Source organism: Ranitomeya variabilis, chromosome 3 (genome assembly GCF_051348905.1).
Source record: "Ranitomeya variabilis isolate aRanVar5 chromosome 3, aRanVar5.hap1, whole genome shotgun sequence".
In the NCBI taxonomy this organism is placed as follows: domain Eukaryota; kingdom Metazoa; phylum Chordata; class Amphibia; order Anura; family Dendrobatidae; genus Ranitomeya; species Ranitomeya variabilis.
In genome coordinates, this window is record NC_135234.1 from 787,248,761 (window position 1) to 787,269,530 (window position 20,770).

The 20,770-nt window shown below is 49.0% G+C and overlaps 1 protein-coding gene across 3 annotated transcripts in view; it reads right to left on the reverse strand.

Annotated features, from left to right (window-relative positions):
• The window catches only part of LOC143817529 (aldehyde dehydrogenase family 3 member B1-like), a 333,041-nt gene that overhangs the window by 272,477 nt on the left and 39,794 nt on the right, over positions 1-20,770 (reverse strand). The gene's annotated exons all lie outside the window — the stretch shown is intronic.

The window sequence follows — 20,770 nt, forward strand, 5'->3', positions numbered from 1 at the left end:
CATTACATATACACGGCATAGTCCTACAAACCGCATAATGAACAGAAATAGTGATGAGCGAATCCATGGATTCTACAGAACGGGGGATACTTGGGAGAAGTATTGCAGGCAATTGGATGAGGAATAGAGTGAAGCGAATTTGTTCAGATTCGGTCGCTGAACCTGAATTTGCCATATTCATGCCATTTTGGTACCCTATTCCTGATGAATGTATGTTTTATGATCGGTTCTGCACTTATTCGGTAATTTCTACTAGCATTGACTCTACTGACATTCGTCTGTGTTTGACGAATATTGCAAAAAAAATATTACTATGTAGTAGACCCATATACCCAGTCACCATATGTAGTAGAAACCCAATAGACATAGGATAAGACAAGAGACTGGTTTATAGGTTGGAATGCTTACCCATAGTAAAGGGGGGAGAGGAGACTTGGTGGGGTCTGCCAGTGCCAGCACTGCCCCGACGCGCGTTTCGTGTGCAGATTTCATAAGGGAAGGTGACAGCCAGTTATATCCTATCTAGTATATATAGTGCGCCCACAGGTGCCAAATTAAGAATGGTGCACACGCGTTGTTGCTACCGTCATTGAAGTGCTGCGGCCCACTGTCATTACAGCGACGCACCCATGTTGGGCTATTAGATGATTGGACAGAGCAGAAAGATGATGAAGCACAACGTGCATACGCACACTGGTGGCCATTTTAAAGGAGACCAAAGGAAGCGGCCGTTTTTACGGATGTACTGTATCTACATCAGTTAGAGGGAGATCTTCAAGGAGGCGAGGGGAATTGGGACGGGACAGGAAGGGACGGAGAAAGCAATGATCCCAAATGGTACAGAACAATGATATATCTAATATATAAAGCTGAATGTGTGTATGTGTGTATGTATGTATGTGTGTATGTCCGGGATTGGCATCTGAACCGTCGCAGCTACAGGCACAAAATTTTGCACAGTCACACGTCTGGACCCCGAGAGCGTCAAAGCTATGTTGTGAGGTGAAATTTTAACCCCGCGCTTTCCAATTCACCAAACAATTTTGCCCCTATCTACATAATGGGGAAAAAATGAAAGGAAAAGTGTTGGAGGCAAATTAACAGCTGCCAGATGTGAACAAGGGGGACTTAAAGAATGACAGCGATGGCGCCAAAGAGTATATACTGTACAGTTGCTAAGGTGGGGCCCCAACATGGGATAATCACCACACCACCATGGGGATATGAACACACACACAAAATGCACCACACACTACCACGTGCTCGAACACATATACCACCCTCAGCACACATTTCACCACACATACACCAACCTCGCCACATAAAAGTAGAAACACAAAAGTCGCCGCTCAAAACTCGCCACGCGCAAAACTCTCCACATGCAAGACTCGCCACACGTGCAAAACTCACCTCATGGAAAACTCGCCACACACAAAACTTGCACACGCAGAAAAATTGCCACACGCAGAAAAATTGCCACATGCACAAAAGTTGCAACACATGCAAAAGTTGCCTCACACAAAACTTGCAATACTCAAAAGGCACCACACATAAAACTCGCCACGCGAAAAACTCGCCATGCGCAAAACTTGCTGCACACAACTTGCTACACTAATCTGTCACATGCAACTCGACACACAAAAAGTTGCTACACGCATGTCGCCACACAAAACTCATCTCACAAAAGTCGCTACATGCATGTCGCCACATGCAACTCAACACACACAACTTGACACACGAAACTCGCCCTAAAACACACACAAGTCTGGTATTATCCTTCAAAAATAAAAATCTGATTAATAAGCAGACAAACTACAAGAGCAACAAATGTACCATATAGGAATCCGGCAGCTGTCAGTCACATGACCAGTCTATTATGTGTATGTGTGAGCTAATATATACTGCCAGGGGGTGGGCTTACTGTTGGCTGGGGATTTATCAGGCTGCCATTTTAGCTTACAAATACTGAGGTAAAAATACTGACCAAATAACGTGTGAACGAGGGCTAATACAGGAGGAGATGACATACAGATATATACTATATACAGGAGGAGATGACGCACAGGTATATACTATTTACAGGGGAGATGACACACAGGTATATACTATATACAGGAGATGACCACACAGATATATACTATATACAGGAGAGATGACACACAGGTATATACTATATAGAGGAGGAGATGACATACAGGTACATACTACATACAGGAGGAGATGACATACAGGTATATACTATATACAGGAGGAGATGACACACAGTTATATACTATATACAGGAGCAGATTACCTACAGGTATATAGTATATACAGGAGGAGATGACATACAGGTATATGCTATGTATAGGAGGAGATGACATACAGGTATATACTATATACAGGAGGAGATGACACACAGATATATACTATATATAGGTGAGATGACACACAGGTATATACTATATACAGGAGATTACATACAGGTATATCTAATATATAAAGCTGAATGTGTGTATGTATGTATGTGTGTATGTCCGGGATTGGCATCTGCACCGTCGCAGCTACAGCCACAAAATTTTGCACAGTCACACGTCTGGACCCCGAGAGCGTCAAAGCTATGTTGTGAGGTGAAATTTTAACCCCGCGCTTTCCAATTCACCAAACAATTTTGCCCCTATCTACATAATGGGGAAAAAATGAAAGGAAAAGTGTTGGAGGCAAATTAACAGCTGCCAGATGTGAACAAGGGGGACTTAAAGAATGACAGCGATGGCGCCAAAGAGTATATACTGTACAGTTGCTAAGGTGGGGCCCCAACATGGGATAATCACCACACCACCATGGGGATATGAACACACACACAAAATGCACCACACACTACCACGTGCTCGAACACATATACCACCCTCAGCACACATTTCACCACACATACACCAACCTCGCCACATAAAAGTAGAAACACAAAAGTCGCCGCTCAAAACTCGCCACGCGCAAAACTCTCCACATGCAAGACTCGCCACACGTGCAAAACTCACCTCATGGAAAACTCGCCACACACAAAACTTGCACACGCAGAAAAATTGCCACACGCAGAAAAATTGCCACATGCACAAAAGTTGCAACACATGCAAAAGTTGCCTCACACAAAACTTGCAATACTCAAAAGGCACCACACATAAAACTCGCCACGCGAAAAACTCGCCATGCGCAAAACTTGCTGCACACAACTTGCTACACTAATCTGTCACATGCAACTCGACACACAAAAAGTTGCTACACGCATGTCGCCACACAAAACTCATCTCACAAAAGTCGCTACATGCATGTCGCCACATGCAACTCAACACACACAACTTGACACACGAAACTCGCCCTAAAACACACACAAGTCTGGTATTATCCTTCAAAAATAAAAATCTGATTAATAAGCAGACAAACTACAAGAGCAACAAATGTACCATATAGGAATCCGGCAGCTGTCAGTCACATGACCAGTCTATTATGTGTATGTGTGAGCTAATATATACTGCCAGGGGGTGGGCTTACTGTTGGCTGGGGATTTATCAGGCTGCCATTTTAGCTTACAAATACTGAGGTAAAAATACTGACCAAATAACGTGTGAACGAGGGCTAATACAGGAGGAGATGACATACAGATATATACTATATACAGGAGGAGATGACGCACAGGTATATACTATTTACAGGGGAGATGACACACAGGTATATACTATATACAGGAGATGACCACACAGATATATACTATATACAGGAGAGATGACACACAGGTATATACTATATAGAGGAGGAGATGACATACAGGTACATACTACATACAGGAGGAGATGACATACAGGTATATACTATATACAGGAGGAGATGACACACAGTTATATACTATATACAGGAGCAGATTACCTACAGGTATATAGTATATACAGGAGGAGATGACATACAGGTATATGCTATGTATAGGAGGAGATGACATACAGGTATATACTATATACAGGAGGAGATGACACACAGATATATACTATATATAGGTGAGATGACACACAGGTATATACTATATACAGGAGATTACATACAGGTATATCTAATATATAAAGCTGAATGTGTGTATGTATGTATGTGTGTATGTCCGGGATTGGCATCTGCACCGTCGCAGCTACAGCCACAAAATTTTGCACAGTCACACGTCTGGACCCCGAGAGCGTCAAAGCTATGTTGTGAGGTGAAATTTTAACCCCGCGCTTTCCAATTCACCAAACAATTTTGCCCCTATCTACATAATGGGGAAAAAATGAAAGGAAAAGTGTTGGAGGCAAATTAACAGCTGCCAGATGTGAACAAGGGGGACTTAAAGAATGACAGCGATGGCGCCCAAGAGTATATACTGTACAGTTGCTAAGGTGGGGCCCCAACATGGGATAATCACCACACCACCACGGGGATATGAACACACACAAAATGCGCCACACACTATCACGTGCTCGAACACATATACCACCCTCAGCACACATTTCACCACACATACACCAACCTCGCCACATAAAAGTAGAAACACAAAAGTCGCCGCTCAAAACTCGCCACGCGCAAAACTCTCCACATTCAAAACTCGCCACACGTGCAAAACTCACCTCATGGAAAACTCGCTACACGCAAAACTTGCACACGCAGAAAAATTGCCACACGCAGAAAAATTGCCACATGCACAAAAGTTGCAACACATGCAAAAGTTGCCTCACACAAAACTTGCACATACTCAAAAGGCACCACATATAAAACTCGCCACGCGCAAAACTTGCCATGCGCAAAACTTGCTGCACACAACTTGCTACACTAACCTGTCACATGCAACTCGACACACAAAAAGTTGCTACAAGCATGTCGCCACACAAAACTCATCTCACAAAAGTCGCTACATGCATGTCGCCACACAAAACTCAACACACACAACTTGACACACGAAACTCGCCCTAAAACACACACAAGTCTGGTATTATCCTTCAAAAATAAAAATCTGATTAATAAGCAGACAAACTACAAGAACAACAAATGTACCATATAGGAATCCGGCAGCTGTCAGTCACATGACCTGTCTATTATGTGTATGTGTGAGCTAATATATACTGCCAGGGGGTGGGCTTACTGTTGGCTGGGGATTTATCAGGCTGCCATTTTAGCTTACAAATACTGAGGTAAAAATACTGACCAAATAACGTGTGAACGAGGGCTAATACAGGAGGAGATGACATACAGGTATATGCTATGTATAGGAGGAGATGACATACAGGTATATACTATATACAGGAGGAGATGACACACAGATATATACTATATATAGGTGAGATGACACACAGGTATATACTATATACAGGAGATTACATACAGGTATATCTAATATATAAAGCTGAATGTGTGTATGTATGTATGTATGTGTGTATGTCCGGGATTGGCATCTGCACCGTCGCAGCTACAGCCACAAAATTTTGCACAGTCACACGTCTGGACCCCAAGAGCGTCATAGGCTATGTTGTGAGGTGAAATTTTAACCCCACGCGTTCCAATTCACCAAACAATTTTGCCCCTATCTACATAATGGGGAAAAAGTGAAGGGAAAAGTGTTGGAGGAAAATTGACAGCTGCCAGATGTGAACAATGAGGACTTAAAGAATGAGAGCGATGGCGCCAAAGAGTATATACCGTACAGTTGCTAAGGTGGGGCCCCGACATGGGATACTCACCACACACGGGGATATGAACACAAACACAAAATGCGCCACACACTACCACGTGCTTGAACACATATACGACCCTCAGCACACATTTCACCACACACACACCAACCTCGCCACATAAAAGTCGAAACACAAAAGTCACCACTCAAAACTCGCAACGCGCAAAACTCGCTACATGTAAAACTCGCTATATGCAAAACTAGGCTCACGCAAAACTCGCCACACGTGCAAAACTCACCTCATGGAAAACTCACCTCATGCAAAACTTGCACACACAGAAAAATTGCCACATGTACAAAAGTTGCACCACATGCAAAAGTTGCCTCACACAAAACTTGCACATACTCAAAACGCACCACACATAAAACTCGCCACGCGCAAAACTCCCCATGCACAAATCTTGCTGCACACAACTTGCTACACTAACCTGTCACATCCAACTCGACACACAAAATGTTGCTACACGCATGTCGCCACACAAAACTCATCTCACAAAAGTCGCTACATGCATGTTGCCACACGCAACTCAACACACACAACTTGACACATGAAACTCGCCCTAAAACACACACAAGTCTGGTATTGTCCTTCAAAAATAAAAATCTGATTAATAAGCAGACAAACTACAAGAGCAACAAATGTACCATATAGGAATCCGGCAGCTGTCAGTCACATGACCTGTCTATTATGTGTATGTGTGAGCTAATACACTCACCGGCCACTTTATTAGGTACACCATGCTAGTAACGGGTTGGACCCCCTTTTGCCTTCAGAACTGCCTCAATTCTTCGTGGCATAGATTCAACAAGGTGCTGGAAGCATTCCTCAGAGATTTTGGTCCATATTGACATGATGGCATCACACAGTTGCCGCAGATTTGTCGGCTGCACATCCCAAAGATGCTCCATACAAGGCAGGATGGATCCATGCTTTCATGTTGTTTACGCCAAATTCTGACCCTACCATCCGAATGTCGCAGCAGAAATCGAGACTCATCAGACCAAGCAACGTTTTTCCAATCTTCTACTGTCCAATTTCGATGAGCTTGTACAAATTGTAGCCTCAGTTTCCTGTTCTTAGCTGAAAGGAGTGGTACCCGGTGTGGTCTTCTGCTGCTGTAGCCCATCTGCCTCAAAGTTCGATGCACTGTACGTTCAGAGATGCTCTTAGGCCTACCTTGGTTGTAACGGGTGGCGATTTGAGTCACTGTTGCCTTTCTATCAGCTCGAACCAGTCTGCCCATTCTCCTCTGACCTCTGGCATCAACAAGGCATTTCCGCCCACAGAACTGCCGCTCACTGGATTTTTTTTCTTTTTCGGACCATTCTCTGTAAACCCTAGAGATGGTTGTGCGTGAAAATCCCAGTAGATCAGCAGTTTCTGAAATACTCAGACCAGCCCTTCTGGCACCAACAACCATGCCACGTTCAAAGGCACTCAAATCACCTTTCTTCCCCATACTGATGCTCGGTTTGAACTGCAGGAGATTGTCTTGACCATGTCTACATGCCTAAATGCACTGAGTTGCCGCCATGTGATTGGCTGATTAGAAATTAAGTGTTAACAAGAAGTTGGACAGGTGTACCTAATAAAGTGGCCGGTGAGTGTATATACTGCGGGGGGGGGGGAGGGCTTCCTGTTGGCTGGGGATTTATCAGGCTGCCAATAGCAACCAATCACAGCTCAGCTTCTATTTTGCTACAGTTAATTAACCTGAGCTCTGATTGGTTAATATAGGCAACAAAGACATTCTCAGTATAACAAAGCTAATATATGTTGTGAAATTCTTCTATTAGCTTAGTTTTTGCCTTTTAATAATTACATTTCTATCTATTTGTTTTGTGGTTTTTGTGTGCAGAATAAATTTTTGTTAACACATTCTATTTTGCTAACAGCAGTCATTAACCCGGGCGATGCCGGGTAGTACAGCTAGTAACATAATAAAGTACAACTTTTTCTAATAAATATTCTTGTTTTAACTTTATTGGTAGTTTATGGTTACTCCAATTTTTCTTTTGTTATGTGTATGTTATTCAGAGTACTCCACCTCTTGATGTTGCGATATTATTACCTTCTTGGGGGGGGGGGGGGAGCACTAGACTCTAGTCCATTACCTAATCATGAATATGTGTTTTGGGGATATCTTCGTATAATAACAAGGGTAGATGTAGAGGGATACTAATCATATAAATATGCACTCACAAACAACAGAGTGGAACACCAGGAAGTAAAAGGAAAGAAAAACAAAATAGGGGAGGATGAGGGTATTTATACAGACAAATAATCAAGCAACAGTCTTAAGATCAACACTCCAAATGCATTCTCAACAAACACCTCCAGATCCACATCAGTGAGTATACAACACTAGAAATCCAAATTGCCAGAGGCGAGTATAAAAAGGAGAGGGGAGTTGTCAACACTGAACATCTGAGACCATCAAAGATGGAAAGCTTCAGAGACTCTCAATTGAACAGATTTAACCCCTGCACTGCTAGCAGAACTCTGCACATTTTAATATGATGGTGACGTGCTTCTAATCAGTTCAGGAATATGTGGAATCAGACACTGCGGTATTCTGCCCCTTCTCTGTTGCTTTCAAAGCGAGACCTCCGGAACCTCAGGGCCAGGTTTATCAGAGTGTGTCACATCAAAAGACTGGTTCCACATGACTGCATAGACATCAGATGCTGGAACCCACATTCTCTCTTCAGGATCGTAACTAGTGTTGAGCATTCCGATACCGCAAGTATCGGGTATCGGCCGATACTTAGCGGTATCGGAATTCCGATACCGAGATCCGATACTTGCCGCGTATCGGATACCGGAATCGGAAGTTCCCAGGATTCAAACTGCACAAATTTGCACGAAATCAGCCAATGAGAATGATTCCAAGTGTGGGCACATCCTGTTCAGCATGGAGGGCCTGAAACTACTGGCAAGGCTGTGATTGGCTGCTGAAATGATGTCATGATGCAGTTTAAAAGTCGCTGGCGCCATTTTGCGCTCACTCTGCTGTGAATTCAGTTAGTGACAGGACGCTGTTTGCTGACTGAGGGCCAGTTTAGAGATAGCGATTTGCTTCTTTGTGCTTTTCCAAGGCTAATTTAGCAACCGCTGTGTTCACCTACTAATCACCTTGCTTTTGCCTTGTAGCGCTGTTTTCACAGCGATCTGCAAGGTCTCTGTGTGTGTGTGTGTGTGAGTGCAGCCCACTCTCTAGTCTGAGTGCAGCCATAGGCCATCCATAGCTGGTTGTATTCAGTTCAGGGAGGGTGGTTCATTGCCTCATACTGTTCTTTTTTTTTTTTTTGTTTTTTTCAAGTAGTGTAGTCTGCTGCTCATTTTTTCCAAAAAATCCTATTAGTGTCTTTCCACCCGTCTCCAGCTAACTTGTGGAAAAACACTACATAGGATAACGTAGAGGAGGGTTTTTGGGCCTTGCAGCGCCGTTTACGGCTGTCTGCACGGTCTCCGTGTGACTGCAGCTCTCTCTGTTGTCAGTTCAGCCCCCCAAAAATAAATAAATAATAAAGTTCACCAAACACACCAGTGACACCACTTTACATTTGTGTAGGCCACATTAGCTCATATTAAAGTCTAGTCCACACTTTAGAAAATTAGTGTTTCTTATACCTGTTAGGAGTTGTTCAGGAATAAGCACACAAAGCCGTTAGTACTTTTCTGCTTATCTTTATCAGTCAACCAAGATGAAGAAGGCAGTGAGTAAGGCACGTGGGCGTGGGCGCGGAGCAGGGAGAGGACGTGGGGATTCTGTGCCTGCTGCGGGCACCGGTGACTCCTCAGCACCCAGTTTCACCAGGGAACAGTCCTTCATGCGCAGCTTTGTCGCAGAGCGCCGTACACCGCTGCTGCGTGAAGAACAAATTGAAGCCGTTGTCGGATGGATGGCAGCTAATGCATCGACTTCAATTAGTGCCACATCCTCTCAGACACAGAGCACTGGAGAGCAGCCATCTGTCTCTTCACCACCTGCCAAATTGCCCAGGCAGACAGAGAGCCCAGGACAGGAGCCATCTCTACTTCTGTTCTCTGAATCTCTTGGCTTGGAAACAGGGGGCCAGCCAAGCAGCATTGGAGAAATGGGAGAAGAGGCAGGGTGCAGTGATGCCCAACAGCTTTTTCTCTCTGAGTCTGAAGAGGCGGGTGGGCCAGTGCCTCCGGTCACCACATCGCAGGACGCATCCGCTGATGACACTCAGGTGCCACTTTCTGGTGCGTGCTCTGCTGCTGAGACTACCCAGGAGGAGCAGTTGGGGGCAGAGGGTAGTGTAGATGATGAGGTCCTTGACCCATCTTGGCGTGAGGGACAGGAAGGTGGTGGGAGCAGCTCTGAGGAAGAGATTCCCCGTACGGCCCAAAGAGGGAGAGGGAGGGGGAAGACTGCGGATCCTGCAGCCTCCACTTTGGCACCCGTTAGGAGCATGTCTCTTCCAAAAGCCAAAAAGGGCGCTCCCAAGACTTGCAGTGCCTGGTCCTTTTTTGACACAGTTGCAGATGACATTTGCTATGTCAAATGCAAGGTGTGTCATCACAAAGTCAAAAGAGGTCGAAATGTCAGCAACCTCAATACCTCCAACACGTGGAAACATGTGCGCACCTGGCACGCGGCGGAGTTAGAAAAACACACTGAAGAGCTAGGCCAACCAACAGCGGCAGCTACCGCCTCTTCAGCTCGTGTTGCCTCTTCCTCCAGCTCACACGCAGCTGGTTCGGCTTCCTCCTAGGATCGCCGTGGAAGAACCTCTGGCCCTGTTGTCCAGAGACCCGCTGTAATTCCACCTGCAGCACCACTTTCCCAGTCATCCACACACTCCCAGCCCAGTCTACAGCCATCGGTAGTACAGGCATGGGAGAAAAGGCGGCCTTTCTCGTCAAACCACCCACGAGCACAGGCTCTGACTGCAGGCATTGCCAAACTTCTGTCACTGGCAATGCTGTCATTCAGGCTGGTGGAGACTGACAGCTTCTGTGACTTGATGTCATTGGCAGTCCCACAGTACAATGTGCCCAGCTGCTTTTATTTCAGCAGGCAAGCCGTCCCTGCCCTGCACAAGCATGTGGAGGGACACATAAAACACGCGCTACTGAACGCCGTCAGTAGCAAGGTCCACCTCACCACCGATGCGTGGACCAGTCAACATGGACAGGGGCGATACCTTTCCCTCACTGCCCATTGAGTTAATGTCGTTGAGCCGGGTACAGACCGTGCGAGTGGCGCAGGACGTGTCCTGCCCACTCCAAGGATTGCAGGAATCCATTCTGTACGCATTGACTCCTCCTCTTACACCAGTTCCTCAGAATCATCGCTGCAGGAGCCGTCACAGTCCACCTCCACATGGACCCGTGATGAACGTTTACCTGTTACGACCGACATGAGCACAGCCGTGGCCAAACGTCAACAGGCCGTCTTGAAATTAATTTCTTTGGGGAATCGAAGCCACACAGCGCAGGAGCTCTGGAATGCCATCAAGCAGGAGAGCGATGTGTGGTTTGTGCCAGCGAATCTCCAGCCAGGCATGGTAGTGTGTGATAATGGCCGAAATCTGGTGGCAGCTCTGGGCCTCGGCAACCTCACTCACATCCCATGTCTGGCACATGTGCTCAATTTGGTCGTGCAGAGTTTTTTGAGGGACTATCCGGATCTTGATGCACTGCTGCACAAGGTCCGCCTAGAGTGTGCTCACTTGCGGCGTTCCAGCACGGCAAAAGCGCGCATTGCGGCTCTGCAGCGCCGACACCACCTGCCGGAACATCGCATCATATGTGACCTACCTACCAGGTGGAATTCCACGTTACATATGTTGGAGCGGTTGTGTGAGCAGCAGCAAGCTGTAATGGAGTACCAGCTGCATCAGGCGCAAAGAAGTCGCACTCCGCGCCGTTCAGACTTCACAACCACAGAGTGGGCCACTATGAATGACGTCTGCCAGGTTTTGCGTCCCTTCGATTATTCCACGCGGATGACGAGTGCAGATGATGCACTAGTCAGCATGACTGTCCCCCTTATCTGCCTGCTTGAAAAATCACTGCAAGCGCTAAGGGATGATGTTGTGGAAGAGGTGGAGGATGAGGATTCACCATTTCCATCATCTTCTGGACAGTCAGCGCCACGTGGTTCCTCACAAACGCGTAGGCAGGGGACAGTTTGTGAGGAGGATGAGGAGGAGTCAATGGAGGAGGAAGACATCCATCCAGAGGAGGGAGTTACCGAATTGTCCAGTACTCAGTGTGTACAGCGAGGGTGGGGTGATGACGAGCGGGCAGATATCACGCCTCCAGCAGGGGACAGCGTTTCTTGGGCAGTTGGCAGTCTGCAGCACATGGTGGATTACATGCTGCAGTGCCTGAGAAACGACCGCCGCATCGCCCACATTCTCAACATGTCTGATTATTGGGTGTTCACCCTCCTCGATCCTCGCTACCGGGACAACGTAGAAAGCCTCATCACACCGTTGAACCGGGAGCGAAAAATGCGGGAGTACCAAGACACACTGGTGAATTCCATCATCTTCTCCATTCCAAGTGAGAGAAGTGCTGCTAGTGCATTACAAAGCAGCTCAGTGCGTCCAGGCAGTGGTGGAGGCTCTGCACAAAGAGGGAGCAGAAGCAGTGCCTCTGCCCAAGGCAAGACCAGTATGGCCCAACTGTGGCACAGTTTTCTGTGCCCGCCACAAAAGTCTACACCATCACAGACGGCTCCAGTCAGCAGGAGGCAACGGTTCCGTCAGATGGTGACAGACTACATGTCTTGCCCTCTTGCTGTACTCCCAGACGGCTCTTCCCCTTTCAAGTTTTGGGTCTCAAAGCTGGATACATGGCCAGAGCTAAGCCAGTATGCATTGGAGGTGCTGGCTTGCCCTGCGGCTAGTGTATTATCGGAACGCGTCTTTAGTGCTGCAGGTGGTGTACTAACTGACCGTCGCATGCGACTATCCTCCGATAACGTTGACCGGCTTACTTTCCTGAAAATGAACAAGGCCTGGATCTCGCAGGAATTTGCCACTCCTCTTCCTGATTAAATAATTAGGTCACTGTATACGTTATCCAGGTCTCCTGTTGTGTTCATCTTTCTACCACCTGAACTTAAATTCCTGGGCTCCAACACCGCCAGTTGAGGCTCAGATGTGCCGTCTGCACAGTCAAAACATACGACCCAGTGTTATTGGGTTTCAGTAACGTCAGCTGATCCCCAGCTGTGTAGCTGGCAATGTGTCCTGCGACCGCCACGCTGACACAACAACTGAAATGTAAGGGAACCTGTCCCCCCCCAAGGCGTTTGTTACTGAAGGAGCCACCTTGTGCAGCAGTAATGCTGCACAAGGAAAAGGTAGCTATTTTTGTTTAGCTCCTTGCACACGCAGAACTTAACACTTATAAAATGTGTCCACTGATACCGTAAAACCGTCCCGGAGGTGGGACTTTCCTTCGTAATATGACGCAGCACAGCCGTCATTCCTACCCCCTCGGCGCCGTGCCCCGGCTCCTCAGTGTTGTTTGATTCCGTCCCGGAGCCTGCGCTGTTATGTTATCCCTTGGCCAGGCACACTTAGCGCTGCCCATCTTCTGACATCATTTATGTCAGGCTGGCTGCGCCTGTGCGGCCGCGCTGGCCGAGAGCCCGCCTCGCAGTGTCTTCTGATTTAATCCCACTGGGGGCCTGAGATCCATGGACATGCGCAGTGCATATCTGAACCTCCACCTCTCACTCATCTCCCTACGGCTTCTTCAGACTGTGCGGTGTCAGCTGGTCCCTAATAGCATGCCACGGCCGTGACACCGCACAGTCTGAAGAAGCCGTAGGGAGGGGAGTGAGAGGCGAGGATATGCACTGCGCATGGCCATGGATCCCAGGCCCGCGGTGGGATTACATTAGACGACACTGCGAGGCGGGCTCTCGGACAGCGCGGCTGACACCAAATGATGTCAGAAGATGGGCAGCGCTAAGTGTGCCTGGCCAAGGGATAACATAACAGCGCAGGCTCCGGGAAGGAATCAAACAACGCTGAGGAGGCGGCGCACGGCGCCAAGGGGGTAGGAATGACGGCTGTGCTGCGTCATATTATGAAGGAAAGTCCCACCTCCGGGACGGTCTCACGGTATCAGGGGACACATTTTATAAGTGTTAAGTTCTGTGTTTGCAAGGAGCATAATGAAAAGAGCCACCTTTTCCTTTTGCATCCTTTGTGCTGCACAAGCTGGCTCTTTCAGCTACAAACGCCTTGGGGGGGGGGGGGTTAAAGGTTCCCTTTAGACTTTCTCCAATCAGGCTTCGGCCTACACTGTGTTCCTCTGCTTCTCCTGCTGTCCCTGGGCTCCAACACGGCTAGTTGCTGTCCAGAAGTGCTGTACGCACAGTCCCAACAGTCCCTCCTCTGTTATTGGGGTTCAGTAACGTCAGCTGTTCCCCTGCTGTGTGTGTGGCAATCCCTCCTATCTCCTCCTCCACCTCCTCCTCCTCCTGTCCCTGGGCTCCAACACCGCTAGTTGTTGCCTGGTAGTGCTGTACGCACAGTCCCAACAGTCCCTCCTCTGTTATTGGGGTTCAGTAACGTCAGCTGTTCCCCTGCTGTGTGTGTGGCAATCCCTCCTATCTCCTCCTCCACCTCCTCCTCCTCCTGTCCCTGGGCTCCAACACCGCTAGTTGCCGTCCAGAAGTGCTGTCCGCACAGTCCCAACAGTCCCTCCTCTGTTATTGGGGTTCAGTAACGTCAGCTGTTCCCCTGCTGTGTGTGTGGCAATCCCTCCTATCTCCTCCTCCTCCTCCTGTCCCTGGGCTCCAACACCGCTAGTTGTTGCCTGGTAGTGCTGCCCGCACAGTCCCAACAGTCCCTCCTCTGTTATTGGGGTTCAGTAACGTCAGCTGTTCCCCAGCTGTGTGTGTGGCAATCCCTCCTATCTCCTCCTCCACCTCCTCCTCCTCCACCTGTCCCTGGGCTCCAACACCGCTAGTTGTTGCCTGGTAGTGCTGTACGCACAGTCCCAACAGTCCCTCCTCTGTTATTGGGGTTCAGTAACGTCAGCTGTTCCCCAGCTGTGTGTGTGGCAATCCCTCCTATCTCCTCCTCCACCTCCTCCTCCTCCACCTGCCCCTGGGCTCCAACACCGCTAGTTGCCGTCCAGAAGTGCTGTCCGCACAGTCCCAACAGTCCCTCCTCTGTTATTGGGGTTCAGTAACGTCAGCTGTTCCCCAGCTGTGTGTGTGGCAATCCCTCCTACCTCCTCCAACCTCCTCCTCCTCCTCCTGTCCCTGGGCTCCAACACCGCTAGTTGCTGTCCAGAAGTGCTGTCCGCACAGAGCCAAACACCTCGCCAATGTGTTAGTGGGGTTCAGCACCGCCAGCTGTTCCCCTGCTGTGTATACGGCAACGTGTACTGCAACCGCCACGCAGGCACAACAAGTTAAATTTAAGGGAACCTGCCCCCCCCCCCCCAGGCGTTTGTTACTGAAGGAGACACCTTGTGCAGCAGTAATGATGCAAAGGTAAAAAGTGCCTCTTTTCGTGGTGCTCCTTGCACATGCTGAACCTAACACTTATGAAATGTGTCCCCTCCTACCGTGATACCGTCCGGTTGGTGGAACTTTCCTTTGTCATGTGGCGCAGCACAGCCGTCTTTCTTACCCCCTTGGCGCCGTGCGCCGCCTCCTCAGCGTTGTTTGAATCAGTCCCGGAGCCTGCGCTGTTAGGTTAGCCCTTGGCCATGCACACATTTTGCGCTGCCCGTCTTCTGACATCATTTGGTGTCAGACTGGCTTCGCCTGTGCGGCTGCGCTGGCGGAGATCCCGCCTCGCAGTGTCGTCTAATGTAATCCCTCCGCGGGCCTGGGATCCATGGACATGCGCAGTGCATATCTGAACCTCCGCCTCTCACTCATCTCCCTACGGCTTCTTCAGACTGTGCGGTGTCAGCTGATCCCTAATAGCATGCCACGGCCGTGACACCGCACAGTCTGAAGAAGCCGTAGGGAGGGGAGTGAGAGGTGAGGATATGCACTGCGCATGGCCACGGATCCCAGGCCCGCGGTGGGATTACATTAGACGACATTGCGAGGCGGGATCTCGGCCAGCGCAGCCGCACAGGTGCAGGATGCTGCATAAGCTGTGGCTCTTCTAGTTTGTAACACCTGAGGGGGGGTTAAAGGTTACCTTTGAAATTGGTTCAATTAGGCTTCGGCCTACACTCCGCTCCCTCTCCTCCTCCTGCTGACCCTGGGCTCTAACACCGCCAGTTGGGGCCCAGATGTGCTGGCTGCACAGAGCCAAACACCTCGCCAATGTGTCAGTGGGGCACAGCACCGCCAGCTGTCCCCTGCTGTGTAGCCGGCAACGTTTCCTGCAACAGCCACGCAGACACAACAGACCCAAAGCTGCCGCCAGTGCAGGCTTCGGCCTACACTCCGCTCCCTCTCCTCCTCCTGCTGACCCTGGGCTCTAACACCACCAGTTGGGGCCCAGATGTGCTAGCTGCACAGAGAAAAACACCAGCCAATGTGTCAGTGGGGTTCAGCACCGCCAGCTGTTCCCCTGCTGTGTAGCCGGCAACGTGTCCTGCAACAGCCACGCAGACACAAGAACTGAAATTGAAGGGAACCTGTCCCCCCTCCCCCAGGCGTTTGTATGTTTTCCAGCCACCTTGTACAGCAGTAATGCTGCATGTGTGCAAGGTGGCTCATAAACTTATTCTCCTCGCACATGTGGAACTGAACACGTCTAAAATGTGTCCTCTGTGTGACCATTTAACAGTCCCGGAGGTGTGACTTTCCTTTGTAATGACACGCTGCAACCCCCTTGGTAGCGCTGCCCGTCTTCTGGCATCATTGTTTGGCTGCCTGCGCCTCTGCGGCCGCCCTGACCCACACAACGCCCCTCGGTGTCTTATTTATTTGGACTGCGAGGGTGTGATTGATGGGCATGAGCAGTGCATAAGTTGGCCTGTCCCTCATCTCCTTCCGCCTTCTTCAGACTGTGCGGCTTCATGGCCGTGGCATGCGATAAGGGATCAGCTGACGCCGCACAGTCTGAAGCGGGTGTAAGGACCCGAGTGTGAGAGGCGAACATATGTGCTGCACCAGGCCATGAATCCCAGCCCCGCAGTGTTTTATCAATGTTAAGACACTGCGGGGCTGGGATTCATGGTCATTGCAAACCGCAACGGCCGACATTACATGATGTCAGAAGACGGGCAGCGCTAACAGCGCTAGGCCAGGGGACAACACGACAGCGCAGACTCCTGTACAGCAAATAACAACGCTCAGGAGGCTGCACCCAGCACCAAGGTGGGATTCTTGACATCTGTGCTGCATCTCATTACGAAGGGAACTCTCGCCTCCAACACAGTTTGACTGTATAAAGGGCTAAATGTTATACGTGTTTCATTCAGCGTGTGCAAGGAGAAAAAATAAAAGAGCAACCTTTGACTTGTGCAGCACTACTGCTGCATAAGCTGTGGCTCTTCTAGTTTGTAACACCTGAGGGGGGGTTAAAGGTTACCTTTGAAATTGGTTCAATTAGGCTTCAGCCTACACTCCGCTCCCTCTCCTCCTCCTGCTGACCCTGGGCTCTAACACCGCCAGTTGGGGCCCAGATGTGCTGGCTGCACAGAGCCAAACACCTCGCCAATGTGTCAGTGGGGTTCAGCACCGCCAGCTGTTCCCCTGCTGTGTAGCCGGCAACGTGTCCTGCAACAGCCACGCAGACACAAAGCTGCCGCCAGTGCAGGCTTCGGCCTACACTCTGCTCCCTCTCCTCCTGCTGCTGACCCTGGGCTCTAACACCGCCAGTTGGTGCCCGGTACTGCTAGCTGCACAGAGAAAAACACCAGCCAATGTGTCAGTGGGGTTCAGCACCACCAGCTGTTCCCCTGCTGTGTAGCCAGCATCGTGTCCTGCAAAAGCCACGCAGACACAAGAACTGAAATTGAAGGGAACCTGTCCCCCCTCCCCCAGGTGTTTGTGTGTTTTACAGCCACCTTGTACAACAGTAATGCTGCATGTGTGCAAGGTGGCTCATAAACTTATTCTCCTTGCACACGTGGAACGGAACACGTCTACAATGTGTCCCCTGAGACCATTAAAATGTCCCTGAGGTGTGACTTTCCTTTGTAATGACACGCAGCAACCCCCTTGGTAGCGCTGCCCGTCTTCTCACATCATTGTTTGGCTGGCTGCGCCTCTGCGGCAGCCCTGCCCGACCCAACGCCCCTCGGTGTCTAATTTATTTTGACTGCGAGGGTGTGATTGATGGGCATGAGCAGTGCCTATCTTCGCCTGGCACTTATCTCCTTCCGCCTTCTTCACACTGTGCGGCCTCATGGCCGTGGCATGCCATAAGGGATCAGCTGGCGACGCACAGTCTGAAGCAGGTGTAAGGACCCGAGCGAGAGGCGAACCTATGTACTGCGCCAGGCCATGAATCCCAGCCCCGCAGTGTGAAACACTGTAAAGACACTGCGGGGCTGGGATTCATGGGCATCGCGAACCGCACCAGCCGACATGAAATGATGTCAGAAGACGGGCAGCGCATGGCCAAGGGATAACGCAACAACGCAGACTCCTGTACATCAAAATGCGATGTTCAGGAGGCCGCGCCAAGCACAAAGGTGGTATTTTTGCCAGCTGTGCTGCGTCTCATTACGAAGGGAACTCCTGCCTCCAAGACAGATTGACTGTATAAGGGCCAAAATGTTGTACGTGTTTCATTCAGCTTGTGCAAGGAACAAAATTAAAAGAGCAACCTTTGACTTGTGCAGCACTACTGCTGCATAAGGCGTGGCTCTTCTAGTGCATAACACCTGAGGGGGGGTTAAAGGTTACCTTTGAAATTGGTTCAATTAGGCTTCGGCCTACACTCTGCTCCCCCTGCAGAGCCTGGGCTCTAACACCGCCAGTTGGTGCCCCGAAGTGCTGGCTGCACAGAGAAAAACACCCGCCAATGTGTCAGTGGGGTTCAGCACCGCCAGCTGTTCCCCTGCTGTGTAGCCGGCAACGTGTCCTGCAAAAGCCACGCAGACACAAAGCTGCCGCCAGTGCAGGCTTCGGCCTACACTCTGCTCCCTCTCCTCCTGCTGACCCTGGGCTCTAACACCGCCAGTTGGTGCCCGGTAATGCTAGCTGCACAGAGAAAAACACCAGCCAATGTGTCAGTGGGGTTCAGCAACGCCAGCTGTTCCCCTGCTGTGTAGCCGGCAACGTGTCCTGCAACAGCCACGCAGACACAAGAACTGAAATTGAAGGGAACCTGTCCCCCCTCCCCCAGGCGTTTGTATGTTTTACAGCCACCTTGTACAGCAGTAATGCTGCATGTGTGCAAGGTGGCTCATAAACTTATTCTCCTCGCACATGTGGAACTGAACACGTCTAAAATGTGTCCTCTGTGTGACCATTTAACCGTCCCGGAGGTGTGACTTTCCTTTGTAATGACACGCTGCAACCCCCTTGGTAGCGCTGCCCGTCTTCTGGCATCATTGTCATCTGGCATCATTGTCATCATTGCAGTGCGAAGCATGAGAACTGATCTGGCTAGGTGAGAGGCTCTGGACTGGGGTCTAAGGGGTAATGTTTCTCCTTATGGAGAGTGACAGTTCTCATGCTTCGCACTGACGAGGGCCAACAGCCCGAAACACAGTGTCTGCGAATTGAGATACTGATTTGGCTTTTATCCTAAGTCATATTGCACGACTCGTTAGAGGGTTGATTGTGACTTGTAGGATCGCTACTTCTAACAGGTGGCGCTATAGAGTTAAGTCCTCTTTTTCTCAGAAGAGGCAATTTGCATATTTAATTTCCCAGAGGAGCATTGTACGGCAAATAAGCCTCCTTACCTTGACAAGCCAGCTGGTATGTCACTCTCCATAAGGAGAAACGTTACCCCTTAGTCTGCAGTTCTGTGCAGTTAGGAGGCAAGGGCCATAAATCATGACCTCCCACATTCTTAGGCAAGCTGAGGGTGGAATTTGTGTCTGATCTATGCAAATTGCCTCTTCTGAGAAAAAGAGGACTTTACTCTATAGCGCCACCTATTGGAAGTAGCGATCCTACAAGTCAAAATCAACCCTCTAACGAGTCGTGCAATATGACAGGATAAAAGCCAAATCAGTATCTCAATTCGCAGACACGGTGTTTCGGGCTGTTGGCCCTCGTCAGTGCGAAGCATGAGAACTGATTTGGCTAGGTGAGAGGCTCTGGACTGGGGTCTAAGGGGTAACGTTTCTCCTTATGGAGAGAGGAGCATTGCACGGCGAATAAGCCTCCTTACCTTGACAAGCCAGAGATGGTATGTCACTCTCCATAAGGAGAAACGTTACCCCTTAGACCCCTGTCTGTGATCTGTCAGATGACCACATTTATTTAGATGCTTTCAGGAGGGGGAGGTGGGAGGTCTCAGCCTCAATTAAAGGGCATCTGGAGGTCATGTAGTCAGACTTCGCTCCATTCAATTCATACCATATGAGAACTGCATAGATTTTTCTATTACAGTTATAGCAGCCACTAAAATAGTGATTTTCACGTTCTCCAGGATGGCAATACTGTGCTTGTAATGAGTACAATAATAATAATAATAATCTTTATTTTTATATAGCGCTAACATATTCCACAGTGCTTTACAGGTTGAACACATTATCATCGCTGTCCCCGTTGGGGCTCACAATCTAAATTCCCTATCAGTATGTCTTTGGAATGTGGGAGGAAACCGGAGTACCCGGAGGAAACCCACGCAAACACGGGGAGAACATACAAACTCTTTGCAGATGTTGTCCTTGGTGGGGTTTGAACCCAGGACCCCAGCGCTGCAAGGCTGCTGTGCTATCCACTGCCTATGCAGTATGATTTAGGCTCTGATGTGATCGTATGGACAATATAACAGGATTATGTTCTAGCTGTACACACATTATTTGAGGTTTACAGGACTATATTTTGTCATTTTTAATATGAAATGTTTTATTCTAGCATTGCTATTCTAGCACTACGTGGCCACGTAATATCGTTCATACACCTACAGTATATGCAGTGTACCACATAATACCGTATG